At 38.7% G+C, this 11,230-nt stretch overlaps 1 long non-coding RNA gene across 2 annotated transcripts; it reads right to left on the reverse strand.

Annotated features, from left to right (window-relative positions):
- Positions 1-2,055: 2,055 nt before the first annotated feature.
- Positions 2,056-10,345, reverse strand: LOC117807798. Of its 2 annotated transcripts, none has more exons than XR_004630033.1 (4): positions 10,052-10,345; positions 9,843-9,931; positions 8,656-8,713; positions 2,056-4,032 (listed from the first exon to the last, which is right to left on the reverse strand). It is a non-coding gene; the product is annotated as an uncharacterized LOC117807798 (long non-coding RNA). The 2 variants fall into 2 exon arrangements; XR_004630034.1 differs by lacking the exon at positions 2,056-4,032 and adding an exon at positions 7,431-8,317.
- Between the last annotated feature and the right edge of the window lie 885 nt (positions 10,346-11,230).

The raw sequence follows: 11,230 nt of genomic DNA on the forward strand, positions 1-11,230 counted from the left end.
TTCACTACCTTAATATTAAAACAGAAAAACTTATTTAAACTCACTTCACCCAAGCCAAGGGAAGAAACTAGGTTTGTTTTCTGGCACAACTCCAGCTTTCCTATAAATGCTGAAATGGTATATTTCCAAGTCCTAACATTATAAACTTTGTTTATTATTATTATTTTTTTAAATCCTTAAGTAGACGTTTTTCATAACTCAGCCAAGGGGGTTATGTTTTTGGTGCAGTATTTTTCTGTTTGCCAGGATTACAGAAAACATTTTATCTTATTATGGATTATTTGTTTTTTTTTTTAAAGCTGCTGTGAGGAACTTTTGATTTGTATCAATTTTGGCGCCCCATTGTGGACAAAGTGATACCTCTTATCTCGTGTTTTGTACATGCAAAAGTAGTGTTTTCAACAAAAAAACAGCCAGATTTATCACTCAATGTGATTATTTGCCATGAAAACAGCCGAAAAAGGATGTTTCTAAAGCCAAATGTCAATCATGTGGTCTGACACCTACCCCCTCGGAGTGGTTTAAGGCATTAAAAAATGACAACAGAGAAGGTATCAGTGTTGTTGTTAATGGTTTTGTTTGCTTTTGAAGGTCATAACGAGGCATCAGTGTTGGTGTCAGTCTGTTTCTCTGATGGTGAAAAACTCCTCATAGTGCCTTTAAGTAATTCATCATTTTAAGATTTTTACAGATTACCTCAGCATTTTAAAATGTTATTCTGTTTTACTTTGCTGTATTTACTTTTAGTGTAGCATCTTAGTTTCTTTTACTGGATTAACCTTATAATTTTTTATTATCTTATTAATGTATTTTATTTTGGTGAGTTTAATCTCCTGTGTTGAGTTTTAACATCTTGTTTGTCCTGCAGTGTTTCCTCATTAAAATATCATGACATCGTTTTCCTCACTTCGTTCAGCACTTATTATTATTATTATTATTATTGGGCATATATTATCTTCTTAACCTTACATATGGATTGTGGGGTGGTATTTTTAATTTATTATATTTTTATTATTTCTATGTACAGCACTTTGTGTTACAATATTGTATGAAAAGCACTTTACAAATAAATTCTGATTGATTGATTGATATCAATTTTCAAATCTAGTCTTTGACATGGGTTTTCCTTTTCATAACAGTGTGTGGTGTAACTAAAAATAACTGTAACCCAGAAAATACATCGCATAGAAGGCATGTGCTCCTTTTTACTCAGTTCGAAATCAAGTGGACCCAAGAGGTTCTAAATTAATTTGTGTCACTATTTTGAAACAATTCAATTTATATTCTAGATTTCATCACAAACTAACTGTAATTGTGTCTATGCGTCATAACTTTGAAAAATGCCACAATGTCACGTGACAGAGGGGCGCAAAATCTGAGTAATATTTGGGGGAGTATAAAAAGGAATGTACAGTCAGTTAAACCGAACATTTAGACATCACTGTTGTCTATCAAACTCCCACAGTGAAAGATTTAACACAGCTTGAGGACAAATAACCACTCCAATAAATGTAGAAAAGGTCAGCTGTATCTTTTAAACCTTCTTAGTCCGTATTTGTTTTACACCGGGCCAAGATGCAGCAGCGGCAACAGTGCATCTAATAATAACAGGGCCTAAAAATACACAGGTAAATCTCTGCTCGGTAACCGCAGGGACCCGGCTTCACCGTCCACCGAGGGAGCTCGCTGACTAATGAAGTTGGGAAGCTTAGAGCAATTAGACACATCAAAGCTGGAATCTGAAAATTAATTAGGCTCTCCTCTCTCTTTCGGAAGCAGCATCCGCTCATGCAGCAGCTAATTAACATAGCGCCATCAAAACACGCAGGTGCCCATGTGTTGTTGCTGGTGAGACCACGGTGGAAAATGTTGCTTTATAGTGCATTCAAGACAATGAGAAATGGAGAGTTATTAAAATGTGTGTGATTCAAATGTGTGGATGGAGTGACGTCTCACGAAAGTCCCATTGAACCTTCGTGTGCAATGCTCCAAAGTGTTCAGGAGGAGCATTCGGAGTCTCCGTAGGTTTTTTTTTATTTGCATGCAGGTGGTACGTTTTCGTACGCCTCTAAAAGTGCCCTTTAAACGTGTGTGCGCACCATCAAAGACTCTTAAAGGTCTCTTGTTCACTTTTAATGTCAAAAGAAGCGCTGACATTGACTGAACTCTGGGGTCGTTTTTAGAACTTCATTAGCCACCCGAATGCGTTCTTTTTTTTTTTTTTTTTTTCAGGCCGTGTGAAGTCACATCAAAGCGCGGGCGATCACATGCCCATTCACACTAATGAAGAGCTCCTTCAAACACAAGAGCTCATTATTAACGAACACCTGATTTTAAATGCGAGGTGTATTATGTAAATGACACTCCCTCGACTCTTTTCAGCTTGGTTGTGTAGCCTAAACTCTGGAAAAAAAGCATTATTTATTAATCTTTGGATCTGCAGCAGACAAATAATACACTGTTTAATACTTATTTTCTGTGTCGCAGCTCTTTTACGATGACAAAAAAGGCAAATAATGCATAACTTCCCATTGATATGCTATATGACAGTAATCAGGCCTTCTTAACCTGTTTCCTCTCTGTAATATATTAATCATTTCCCTCAGCCACTCCGCTGTGAAAATTAATGTAGCCCAGTATGTTTTCCCTTTAGGCTGCACTTTGATTAATGAGCCTGCTTTCGATCCACGCTACTCTGCTTTTCCGCCGAGGAAAAATGCATCCCAGTAAAAGTTGAAAAAGTTCACCAACTACCCCACGTCCATCAATTCTGCACGTTCCGTCGAGCAGATTTATTTGTTCAAAAGCAGAGCGTTAACAGAGTCGGGATCGTCTCTTTGAGGTGATAATGATTCAAACTCGATGGGGGAGTGAGACACAAGTCAGGTCTTTTCGAGTCAACACAGTAGAAGCCCCCAGGAAAACAAAAGTTCAGACTGAGGGTGGGAGATAAATCCCAGCTGTAGACAAAGCCTATATTTCTGTGTCCCTGCAGTTTTGCTCTAATCTGTCTCTCTCAGCCCTGTAAGCTATTAAAGGCCAGACAATGGCAGTCCAGAGTTAAGCACCCTGTGGGGAGATCTTATTTACAGTGTAACTGCCACTTTGACTGCCTGCCACCTCTGTCTTGCTCCTGTGCTTCCTCGTTTTTCCCTCCGTCTACCATTCTTTCTCTCTCTCGCTCTCTTCTCATTCTTTTTCACTTCCATCTGCGGCGTTGGGCTTTTAATCTGCAGAAGCTGAAATTCCATCTTTCAGCTTTCAGGCCCTCGCCAGTTTGAAAGGCTCGGTGTTCAACTTCTTGTTTCTGACTTGGTGTTTAATGGAACTATTGTTCAGTTTGAGGCATGTCCCATTAGAGTGAGGCTGCAAGCGAGGGAGAGAAACATGAGTTATAGAAGGCGGCTCGAGCCATTTCTGTCAGACCCAACACCATTAAGACGGCTTCCCTTTCACCCCCAATTACGAGTCTTAAAAGCATGTAGCAACAAGTGGAAATCTGGTGCGAAATGATTGAAATGGCTAACTCTGATGGTCAGCATTCGCTTGGAGAGGTTACATCCTAATAAAGTGTTACTTTCCACACTGTGGAAGAGGACCTGGCATGAATCCACAAAAAAACAGTCCTATAGCTTTGAGATATAGTACGTATGTGGAGAGAAAGTAGTTCCAACCAAGACTAGAAGCAAAGTAAAAAAAAAAAAAACTATGTTGTGACACTCAGCTTTTCTCCAAACTGTCAGCAAGAAAATACACCCCGGGAAGAATTCATCATTTGCATAGTGTGGTACCTTTAAAACGGCCTGACACAAGTAATAAAAATGTATTAGCTTGCCAGGACATGGAGGGGGAGAGCTATGTTGTGCTGAGTGTGTTGCCTCGCAGTGCTGAATAAGCTACGGCTACAAAACTTCCTCCCAGGTTCGTGACATGATTCTGCCAGGAGTTGGTCTTATAATTGTGGGACTGACACTTTTTGTGTACGCCGTTTTTTTTCCTGCCAACACCCCGGACCCCTCCTGCATCCTCCATCTGAGAAAAAAAAAAGAAAAGTTCTGTTGCTTTCGTGCCGTAGGGCTGCAAACTCTCTCTTAAAATTTCCTGTTCAATTATTAATTAAAAAAATAAAGTCATCACTCCCAAAAAAAAAAAAGTGTCACAGTAGCAGCACAGGCAGGTGAGAATGCAGTCTCAGAGAGCAGGAAAGTGCTTAATGCATTTAGCATCAACCTAAGCAGTTCCCTTAGGCGAAGTATCAGCACCAAAGGAAATAATAATCACCACTTAAGCTGACTCTTCTAACATGCTCATTATCAGTGGATGTAAATCAGTCAATTAGTATTCAGACCATCGACTTGCAGCTACAGCCCAGCTCAAACAGGTTCATTATTTTCCATTTCCATTCTTATTCTAATAATAAGTCATAAACAGGTTTCTCGCTGGAGTATGGGGTATTTTTAGGAGCGCGGATTCAGCAGTCGGTGGAGTAATACGTGTTTGAAGTGTGTATTATTTTGTCAGGTGGATAGTGGGATACATTTAATCATAACTTACAATGAGGTTTTGGCTTGTGGTAAAATTTAGAATTTTTAACCCATGTTTGAAGGACTGGTTTAGTGTTCATATGGCTTACAATGTGTGTTTTGAAAATGGTGTGGCCAATCAAAAGGCATTCAACCCCATTTTTCTTGTTGGTATCAGTGTACTTCATTTTATTGGACAACAAAGCGCAAGGACTACAAAGCAAAGGTATAAAGGTTGAGAGTAGGCATGATTATTAATAATAGTAAAACATATTACATTACATTCTAAACACTCAAGGTCACTTTACAGAAAGAAAAACACAATACATTAAAATTACAATGTATGTATACAAAGCCCAAATCTATACATCCATCCATTATTTTAACCACTTGCTCCATTCTGGGTCTCTGGGGGTTGGAGCCTATCCAAGCTGTCATTGGTCGAGAGGCTGGATAGCTTGCCAGTCTATCACAAAGCTAATATGCAAAAACAAACAACAATTCAAGCACAGGCTCCAACCTTCGGGCAAGTTAGAGGTGCGAATTAACTATGTCTTTGGACTGTAGGAGGGAACCAGAGTATCTGAACCCAAGCATGCATGGGAAGGATATTCAAACTCAGCACAGACGGCCGGGAATTGGAACCAAGAACCAGCCAACCACTGCACCAATATGCAGGCTTAAACTACAAGTTGCCGGGTTTAAGACACAACAATGAATGAGTGCAATAAGAGTGAATGGTTACGTTCAGGTATACTTCTAAAAGGTTGGGACAACATATTAATACAGCAACTGACAATTGTTGGAGGCAACATCTGTGTTTCAGTTAAAAAATGATATGCCACTCCTTCAAATTTGACTTACTGTAGCACTACCGCACGACTCCTCATGGGGGCGCCAATGATATCAATCGGTATCGTATTATATTGTATTGTAACATATTGTGTCGTGTGTTACCATGCAATTCCCACTCTGAGTATATAACAGTGGTTTACAATTTCATTTATTGTACATCATATGGTTGTATTGCAATTTATCTATTATCACAGAATTGCGTTAGCGTGATATTGTGTTGATTGGTATTGCATCATATTATGATATATCGTATTGCATCCAACTGTATAGTGTTGCATTGTGAGTTGCATCCTTCAAATCCAACTCCAAGTATGTAATGGTAAACATAAATGTGTAATTTAATCCATATTGAACTACAATAGAGGAACGCAATATTGTTTATTTCATATTTACCAGCAAATGGTGATCGCTAGAAATGAAATAATGACCCTATTTTTGAGATAATTATGACAACTTCAGCAACTACTGACAAGCTGTAGCCAGACTATACTATCCATAAGAAAGGCTGTTTATTGATAGTCTCCAGTAAAGGGGCCTGCCAGCACATCAAACAAAAGCTAAGATAAAGTACCCCAGACAACAACAGCGACAAGCAGCATCTCTTCAGGCCTGGCAAAAGATTTAGTACGTGGAAACAGGTTGAACAGGACAATATGACCCAGGCTGGAACACACAGCAAATGATAAATCATATCCAGGCTACTTTTTAAAAATGTACCTCTTCACTCTTTCAATTCTAGTCTGCTGTGCCTGAGACATCCATGGTGGCCAAGGTCATCCATTGTTCAAACATCAATCGCTCAGAGACTGGCGGCTAAGCTCTAAGCCTTACCCTGATTCTTTGTGTTTTCAGATTCTTTTGACTAGAGTGCACCAAAAGGTCCAAAAGGTCCAAAATGATGAACTGGAGTGTCAGGCTTTTGTTTTAAACCATTAGCTTTTTTTTTAAAAAAAAGAGATGCCCAAGAAGAGGTTTTCATGTTTCAAAGACACACAAAACTGTGTCCGGGGACCACTAAGGTGTTTTTTTTATTCAATACACTCAAAATTAAATAGCAGATACTCGTATTCGGCTTCTTTTGTTGCTGGGATGAAAAAATGTAGGACAGACCACATGGTGGGTGATGTGTGGTGAGGTCAATTGCTGATGAGGCACTGGCTGCTTCAAAGCCAGATTTTACTCATGTAAAACCACTGATGTAAAATAATATTAATTAGTGATGCTTACTTTGGAGGCCAGAATATAATGCGCTCGGTGGTGAGCATATGAAACCAACAGAAGTCAGCATGCTTTAAACATGCTTTGTCTTTCTATGGCTGTGTCGTATCAATTTAAGGTAGGACTCGAACTCAGTGCCAAAATATCACACAGACTGCAATCTATGGTGTAAATAAAGTAGGACAACATCACCATCTGAGTCTACTTTTAACTAAAAAAAGGACCAGTATTGGTTAGAAGTTAAAAACAGATGCAAATAATTACTTGCATTACTTGCATCATTAGAATACAAATACATGTGTACCCTAATTGGCTCTCCTATGCAAGGCCAGCCTCCGAAACTTAACAGAGCCCAAAAAAAACAAGGGCTTTTTAGGCTTATTAAAAAAGACTGTGCTAAATAAGAAGTGCATTTATGTGTATCCAACCATCATTTATCAGACATATTAACCTCAACGCAGAAATGTGAGAACAGCCAACAGAAGGTATAGTTGCAACAAGTTCAGTAGACCTCTGTAGTAAATACAGCATAACAAGTTGAAGAAGTCATAACAGTAATTAGCCTGATAATGGCACAGTGGTCAAACCTTTAGTTGACTAATTGAAAAATAGGAAATTGTACAAGTACTGTATATTAAAGCTGATTCCACCAAAGCTTACTTAACCAACAAGGCTAGCTTGCAAGCTAGGGAACTTGTTAGCCAGTTGGCCGAACAGAGATAATGGTTAAAAAGATGTGTATAAAAACGTAGCTGAACTTTATACACGTTATGAAATGTCGTATCTTAACAGCACGTGATGTGCTGATGTAGAATGAACTTGGTGACACTGGTCTGCTCGTATTGTAATGTTTAATTACAATCAAAACAGCATCAGTATCAAACAAGCATCGCGACTGCTTGGATGACGACTCGGCCAGATGAAGTCTCCCCCTGATGGTCTCCACTCTTATATAGGATGAAGGTGTCCTCACAACACACACATATATGGATGTCGCAATACCAGTTTAACATTGTTATTTTGAACTCCATCTCTGAAGACCTTGAAATGACAGCGGTCAAGATGCCAACTGTCACAGTCAATCACATTTATAGGCTCTTTTCTTAGAAATTCCTGAAGCCTCCTGGAGTTATTTTAAACAGCATAGACTAACAACATATACTTTATCTTATGTGGTTACGTGTAAAGTGTGGTAAAGTGTACGGAAAGACACAAGGAGACAAAAAAAAAAAAAAAGACATGTTAGCCCAAGGCTAAGAGTACACCACCACAATGACGCAGAGTTATGCTAGCTTAGATTTTTTAAACTATGAAAACAACAGTCGAATCTAGAGATCATGTTGTTTTTACAAAAGTATTGGCCAGAGCTGTCGTAAACAAACACACACACACACACACACACACACACACACACACACACACACACACACACACACACACGGTCATTCAGTCAAGCTAGCTTGCAAGGAATTAGCTTGTTCAGTTAAAGCATTGGCTGCCTGTGGCAAATAAACTTGCAATGCATAATGAAACTATTCAAAATTAATTAGAAAACAAGAACTACAATGTGTTTCATATTCAGCCTGAAGGTACCACCAAGTATATAGCAACATAACACCAAGTGAAATGAATGCCACAGAGATAGACTGACGGATGGATCAATATTACATTGTAGCTATTTGCCTGGCAGCCATCTAAACACAATTTGTGTTTGTGTCCTCCTGCAAAAAAAGCCAATGTCCAAATTTTTAACAGAAAACAGACACTCATAGATAGACACAACAAACTACCTAATTAGCAAGATGGACAGCACTTCACTTTGGCAACTATTGAAATACAGCAGCACTGACACAAGTTCAAGACTACAGCAAGTAGCAGAGACACGGCAGCCAAGAAAATAAAGGCCCAGACATGGCATGGCAGCCAACATGATGCCAGCAAAATACAAACAAAAAGGATGGATTGTAGGACCTGTTAGCATGGGTCCAGTGGAGGCTCGGCGGCCCAGGAAACACCAACAAGACAAACTTTAAGAAAATATAAAAAGAGTTGGACTTACTATTTGCTGTCTTCTAGAGATTATATCCATCCATGATGATTCTCTCCATCACTGAGTCCTAGAAAAAAACAAAAAACATTGCACCACAAAAAAACAGCTAAAGCTAAACAAACAGGTTGCTATCAGGTAAGCTATATAGCGAGATAGCCAGACATGCTTCATACAGTAAACAAACATATTAAGCCTTTATGAACCTTACAAACTTCATATTCTCATCCTATTTTAAATTACATATCTAATCCAAAAGGTGCGTTCAGACAGAATCTGAAACCATGACTAAAGTAGCGCAACTTCAGTTCTGAGAGGGACCAATAAGTCCTGAAAAGACACAAACACACACTATCAGCTTGTCAAGTAAGCTAGGAATTAGCTTAATATCACAGGTACAGCACAGTTTGGCCCAGCTGCCATTTTTGTTCAGCAGCACAGGCAAATATATAAACACACAACAAGCAAAGGCACAGCAGTCCATGTAATGGCATAGCAGCAAGCATGACACAGCGAAATCACACTAAAACAAAGAATCAGAAGCTCATTTGTAAGCAGACCAGTTAGCAAAGCTCCAGTCATGACTGGGTGACCCAGGTAATGCTAAAAGAAAAACCTAATACACCTTTTAAAATACTTTTGACTTATTGTCCTGTTGCAATTATGCCCACCCATGAAGAAGAAACCATTGTGCCAGAAAAGAAATACAGCTAAAGCTTAAAAAAAAAACATGTGGTTAGCAGCTGAGTTACACAGCTAGTTACACATTCAACCAGACACCTTTATAGATGTACATATTGGACTTAAGCACCTTTCTCTGTACAAAACAGTACTTCTAAAACAGTAGTGTGGCATGGCAGCCACTCAAGCCCCATTGTCTACAGACTTTCCCTAAAATAAGAGAATGACACAACTTTTAAACTGCATAATTACTCAAAAAGAAATAAGTTGGGCTTGAGAGTCAATTGAATACAGCAGCACTGAGACAAGTTTGAGACTAAAAACAAGCAAAGGCACATCAGCCAACACAATTATGGCCCAGACAAGGCATGGAAACTTGCATGACACAGCAAAGTGCAATCAGCTGCAGCCCTGGCAGCCCCTACTTCTCATGCTAATGCTTGCAGGCAGACTTTTAAGCACAGGCCCAGTCAACAACAACTTTGACTCAAAGCCAACAAGAAAAAACTTACACTTACTGTTTGTTGTCTTCTTGAAATGAAGTCCATGCACCACTCTGCTGCCTTCAAGGAGTCCTATTGCCAGGATTGACACTGCAGGCCAGAGTCTGTGTACATATATTTGACCAGTTTTAAGGTATAGTTGGTTCTCTACTTTGCTGATAAAGCACAGCCGTCTCCAAATAATATGTTTAAAAGGAGTAGAGCTAGAACAGTTTTGGACTCACTGTGAAATGTTTGGGTAGTCTTCTGTCCACATCCCTGTGGAGCAGATTCAATAAAGATGACCCAGGCCTTTTTCACATTCAGTGCACTCTGCTCTGTGTTTATTCTCCAGGTTCACTTGACAGCTTACTTTTTGATGTTGCTTTTGCTAAGTGGATTGAACAGCTTTTTGACATGAATTGTTTGTTTTTCCAGACACTCAATTTAGATATTCTCTTGCTGGACAGGAGTCACTTCCTGACAACCTGTGCCACTGCACTCATTCAATGCTGCCAGAGTGGACGGGGTTACAGACTCACACCAGGAAAGGCTGATCAAGCTTTTGAACGATGCCCCGCCTTTCTGCTGGTCCTATCAAACAAGAGGCCTTCACGTTAGAAGTAATTAAGCAGATTGAAAACACCTGCTGGCAACTGCTGCAAGATTTAAAGAGGGGCAGAAAAAGAAAACAAACACTGTCATTGATCAGGAGGAGCAAACTTGATACATTTCAGCACAATTATTTAATTTTAGCTAAAAGAAAAAGGTAGAAAACACATGTAGAAATACAAATATATATTTTTTTATTTCAACAGGATTAAGTCTATTCCTCAATCATGGCATTAGATTCATTCACAAACATTATTACATATTTGATGCTGTCAGAAAAACAAAAAAAATTACACAACATGAACAAATGAAAAGTTTATCACAGCCTATTAATACATGGTATGTCAAAATTGCCATATTTTAAAAACATCATGGATCACTGTACAAAATTATACTTAATCAAAGTGTTGTCAACTCTTATTTCTAAACCTTGTTTAAGTTTTAGACAAATTTAAGATTGATATTTACAACATGGTAAACCATCAAAACAAACACACCCAAACAGAGATGTGTAAACCACAGTTTATGTGTATAATCATTTCCACAATAATCTAATAAAAGCTGGAGGAGAGTAAATAAGTAGTTTAGACATGTTTAATTGGTGAATAGTTTGATGTACAGAACATGAAGGAGTAATTTTAAATGAAAGAAATGATTAGCAAACGCACTGTCACAAATAAAATAAGTACTTTGCACAATAACACAATTGAATAAATTATTTCTTTCATCCATATGCAGGGGCTATCTAGATTTTTTGGGGGGCTGACTTATGCAGCGGTGGCATTACGTCTGTTTCCAATAATCATATATAC

This window comes from Notolabrus celidotus, chromosome 23 (assembly GCF_009762535.1).
Source record: "Notolabrus celidotus isolate fNotCel1 chromosome 23, fNotCel1.pri, whole genome shotgun sequence".
NCBI lineage: Eukaryota > Metazoa > Chordata > Actinopteri > Labriformes > Labridae > Notolabrus > Notolabrus celidotus.